The 5,432-nt window shown below is 36.7% G+C and overlaps 1 non-coding gene across 1 annotated transcript; it reads left to right on the top strand.

Annotated features, from left to right (window-relative positions):
• Window positions 1-4,735: 4,735 nt before the first annotated feature.
• Window positions 4,736-4,854, top strand: LOC118607117. Its single transcript, XR_004952701.1, has one exon. It is a non-coding gene; the product is annotated as a 5S ribosomal RNA (ribosomal RNA).
• The last annotated feature ends 578 nt before the right edge of the window (window positions 4,855-5,432 follow it).

Raw genomic sequence — 5,432 nt, 5'->3', positions numbered from 1 at the left:
CAGGTTAGGTACATGAAAACAGTATTAAGATGGATAAGGGTTTTCCTCACTTGGAGTTAAGAAAAACTATTTGGGGAGAGGGAGAAAAGAGAAGAATAAGGAAATAAGGTTACAAAGTGGGATGGATTCTGTAAAGAAAAGATATTATCAGAGTAAAGAACAATAAATGGGAAGAGCAGTAGAGAGGTCAGAGAAAGCTTCTCTGAGCTGTAACTGGAAAAATGAGGTGAAATCTATTGTTGGAAGAACGAGGAGGAGGACAGGAAGGAGAACAAGAGCAAAGACCGTAGGTTAAGAAAGGGTTTGTTACGTATGATGAGCTGCAAGTATAGTTAAAGTTTAGGAAAAGCATAGAGAAATTGAGTTGATATTAGATTGAAGAGACAGTCAAGGAACCTCCTTTGATCCAGAGTCTTGTGGAATATTTGGGGTTTAATTGCAAACACAAGAGGATACCATTAGAAGTTTTTACACCAAAGGTAACAATCTAATTTACTTTCTATATGATTGTCCTAGCTGCTCTGTAGAAAATGAATAATAGTAGCAAGAGTGAAAGTGGTCTCTACTCTCTAGGTCTCCATTTAAGAAGCTATTCTGCTATATAAATGGTTGTTAGAATTACAGGAGTAGCTTTGGAGTAGATGTAGAGAAGATGGAATCCAAAATAAACTTGGTAAGTAAAAGTAACACTTGAGTTGAGGTCCTCATTTACTATACAATATCTAAATATATTAATAACAATACAAGCATATTATTTGGAAATGAGGACATAAAAAATTAAAAAACTAGAAATATTGAAGGTAGTTGAGAGTGAAGGGGGGACTACTGTTTTTAATTATTAACATTCGATATTATTTTCTTATAAAAATTATATATGTATATGTAAGTGTGCGCGCACAAGCTTTGCTGTGAAAGGCTAGAGGTGTGCGGTGGTAGGTGGAGGAAGTCAAAGGACTTTTGTTTTGAGTAGAAAATACTATGTTGGTGGGCTGGCATGAATAATAAACAGAGAATGAAATTTGATGATGTGTAGGGGACAAACAGAATAACTGAAGAAGCAAAATATTGAGGAGAGGAGAAAATATAGGTGTCAAGAGTTGGACTTGCCCATGATAGGAAAAATGACACTCTTTCAATTTTAACAGAAAAGAAGGAAGAGAAGATGAGTGCATACAGATGCAGAGATTTGAATACTTGTTGGAATGAAAATGAAATAAATCCTTTCTGATGGTTTCTGTATTCACAGTGACTTATGGAGTAGGATCATTCATTGAAAAGCTGTAGAGTGAAGGAGTTTGCGGTAACAGGAAAAAAAATATAACATTTTCACCTCAGAGAATATAAAGATGAACTTCCTAGGGAAGTACAGTAGGAATTCTAGTTTGGCTTCTAAGTTAAAGTGAGCTGGGCAGACAGGAGAGGGTGGACTAAATAGTATGTTCAAAATCAATATTTCACAGATAGTGCAATTATCAGTGTTTACACGGTCCGGAGTCAGTCCAGGGTATGAATGAGGTTAAGTAATAGTTTTTGGAGGTGGTGAAGTTAAAGAATTAAGCTTTTTCCAATATTTCATATTAAGTAGCTCAGAAATTGCCACTCCGTCCTAACAGACTGAAAAATCAACAAATCTTCTTGGATGAATAAGAGAGGGGAAGACATAGGATAAACGTCTGCCCATAGGATTAGATAGACAGGCAAGTATAGATATAGGTAGTCATAGTTTACCTGAGCAGAAACAAGTAGAAATCACTGTAGGAACCAGTCCAAGATAGGAAAATCTGAGCTGTATAACTGATGAAGGCTCAGTGCAGACAAATCAGAGCTAAAAACTTCAGGAGACCCAATCAAACAGAGGGGCCCACACAATATTATGATATTTACCTCTAGGAACTCAACTCGATTCTCACAGTAAATATCTGACAAAATCCCCTGTGCTTCAGTGGGAAGAATAAAAGGAATTATTTTGAAATATGTCAGAGCACACTTCTAAACAAGGCCTGTATTCAGGAGAAACTAGTTAACCAAAGCCTACCTTGATACATACAGTCTGACTGACCTAGGGGAAGGGAAATACCCAACTCCAGCCCACTCTAGCTACCCTGTCCTAAAGGAGAAAAAACCAAACCAAACCTGAGAAACACTTGTGAGAGTCACAGTCCAGAGGCATAGGCCCACTAAAAGATTGAGACTAATCATAGGACTAGTGAATGCTTCTCCTCCCCTCACATCTTACCACCACATCACTAAAGGCTTGTTTACAACAGTTCCTTTTACCCAGTACAACAAAAGGCAAAACAAACAAACTAATAACCCAAAACACCATAATTGGAAGAGATAGAGCAAGCATCAGAACTAGACATGGCAGGAATGTTGGAATGACCACATCGGGAATTTAAAACAATATTTAATATGCTAAGAACTCTAATAGATAAAGCAGATGGTATGTAAAAGAACAGGTGGATAGTGTAAGCAGAGAGATGGGAATTCTAAGAAAGAACCAAAAAGAAGTGCCAGGAAAAAAAAAAAAAAAACAAACCACTGTAATGGAAAAAAAATAAAAACCACTGTAATGGAAAAAAATTTGAAAGACTATGTTGTTGGATGGGTCATCTACAGATATTTTGTAAGCCACTGAGAATGAGTATGTATAGTCAGTCTTAGAAAGGGAAAATATGATAGTAAACCAGGAACTAAAATTGGCTATAAGCAAGGGACTGACTAGAAATAGACAGCTATAGAGGACTGACAAGTGGTAGAGCCGATGACATTAGCTTTAAAGACACTTATATTCTTGAAGGCAAGGAAGACACAGGCCCCAGATCCTGATCCTGAGATTCATAATATAGGAGAAAAGAAAGTCTTCACTTGAAAAAGATAAAGTTGAATCATTATTAAACAGCCTAGAGTCAGTTAGTGCTATGAATATAGGTCTTAATTCAATAAGGACATATTTTATTCAACTATATGTTGAATATTTGTGTATTGTGCCATTTGTTTTAGGTGTCCGAGATAGAGCAATCAATAGCAACAAAAAAGATCTCTGTGTTTTTTTGGAACTTATATCCCTTTGAGGGCAGCTAGAAAATATATATGTTAAATCTGGTAGTGGTAGGTGCTATGAAGAAAAATATATATACATTGGGAGGGATAGAAGGTGATGGGAATGGTATTTTAAACAGGGTCGCGGAGAGTTTCTCTAATAAGGTAATAGATGTGTGAGCCTACAACAAAATAAAGTGATGAGAGATTTGGAGATATTTGGCAGGGGCGGGGGCAGGGGCAGGGGCGGGGGCGGGGGTGGGGGCAGGGACAGAGGCAAGGGCAGGGGCATTCCACATAGAAGGAAGAGAAAGGACAAAAGCCTCAAGGCTGGAGTGTGCTTATTATGTTTGTGGAACAGCACAGAATCTAATGGTACTTCAGTAAAGTGAGCATTCTCATTAAATTTTTAAAATCATACTAATTTTTGTATTAATTTCAGGAAGTAAGAATGTTCATTTAGCTAGAAGCTTCTCTGTCTCTTTCATATTTAAATTCTCCATAGATTGTAATTTTTCAATCTGAAATTTGAAGTATTTAGAGACTTAGTATAATACTTATAATAAGGCATAAATGCTTTAGTTTTTAAAACATTTTTAAATCAATTTGACTTTATGGTTTCTTAATATTATTTGTTAAAGTGGATCACCTATTTTTTTCTCTGGCTAGTTAATATCACTTTAATTAGAAAAATGTAACTAAAAATTACATGAAACTATTGTTTCATATATATCATTAACAAAACTTCTAGGTGAAACGATAGATGAGCCTGTGTGATTCATCTGGAATAATTAGCCAAGACAAATAGACATATTTAAAGGAAGAGAAAATAAGTACAAGTACTTTGTCTAAGTTTGACATCCCGTGGGTCTTCATAGTTAATCTAACATCTAATTTTAAATGATGATACATTGATAAGTAAAACTCATTGGATATTTTCAAAACTGTTCAGACAAACTTCTTTTTAAAAAAACTATCTTTATAGGACAAAAAGTACAGTGCAGTAAAACTGCTACAAGGAAGAGAGTGGCAATAGTTTCCTGCCTGTTTTTCATACTTTCATTTCTGCCCTATTCCCCTGGCCCCCAAATCTATTCTCAACACAGAAACCAGAGGGGCCTTTAAAAACATAAAACAAATCACATTGCTCCACTGTTTAACACCCTTTCATGGAAAATTCAACCTCCTTTCCATGGTCTTCCAAGAGCCTGCATAATCTCACTTCAGTTTAACTCTCCGAAGTCTTACCCCCTTCATCCTCCCCCCTCTACTCATTATGTTCCAGCCACTTGGCCTCCTTTCTTTTCTGAAACCTGCCAAATTCTTTTGCACTAACAGGCTTTTGCTCTGGTGGTTTCTAGGCCTGGAATGCTTTTCTCAGCTCTTCTCATGCAGGCTATTTGTTAACTTTCGGTCTAGATGTCACTTCCTCAGAGAGGCCTTCTAAACAACATTCTCTAAAGAGGCCTTCCTCAGTTACTTTTTCTAGTTACCATGTTTATTTTCTTCAGAGTAATGATCATAATTTACAATTACCTCATTTTACTTGTCTTACTTTTCTTCTGTCTTTTCTCCCACTGGAAGGTAAGCTCCCTCATAAGCTGACATGATGAAAGATTTGGAAAAGTTGAGGATTTGTTAAAAGTAAATTTTGTAGGATTTTTAAAAAGCAATTTAAAATTATAAGTAAAGTGTCTATGGCCATGCCACCCTGAACACACCCGATCTCATCTGATCTTGGAAGCTAAGCAGGGTCGGGCCTGGTTAGTACTTGGATGGGAGACCACCTAGGAAGACCAGGTGCTGTAGGTATTAAAAAAAAAAAAAAAATTACTAGTAAAGCATATAAGTTCTACAGAAAGGAAATAAAATCATAGTATCCTATTGCCACATTATCGATTTCAATATATATAGTGACATAATTTTATTGGAGTGGTAGAGGTGAAAGCAGTACGTGAGTGCTAAATGCCCCTGTGAAAGTGGCATTATTGATCCAACATCCACCACCTTTCCCCCATTGCATATGGCTACATAGTCCAGGTGTAGAGGTTGGCTTCATTAATCTAAATTCATTAGTGTAATCCAGTCCCTTTGCCACTCTAATAAATTGATGGATGGGCAGGGCTAGGCCAAAAAATTTTTGGTATTCTCTAGACCATAGGGGATGGTTCAGGAATGAACATATTATTCAGTCTGTAGTACAGAGATCTAAGAGGTTGTCAAGGAATTCAGAAAAGAGATGTCCTTATTGTAATGTGAAAGATCAGATTATGAACCTCTTTCTTCCTCTGGATGTTGGGTGTGTCAGTGTGAAACCAGGAACTGTTATAGATTGTTCGCCCCGCAAGAGAATCAGTCTAAGGTTGGAGCCATCACACAAAGGAGAAGAG

The sequence above is a fragment of the Rousettus aegyptiacus genome, unplaced genomic scaffold, assembly GCF_014176215.1.
Source record: "Rousettus aegyptiacus isolate mRouAeg1 unplaced genomic scaffold, mRouAeg1.p scaffold_m13_p_8, whole genome shotgun sequence".
Classification (NCBI taxonomy): domain Eukaryota; kingdom Metazoa; phylum Chordata; class Mammalia; order Chiroptera; family Pteropodidae; genus Rousettus; species Rousettus aegyptiacus.
This window is presented reverse-complemented; position numbering and strand designations above follow the sequence as displayed.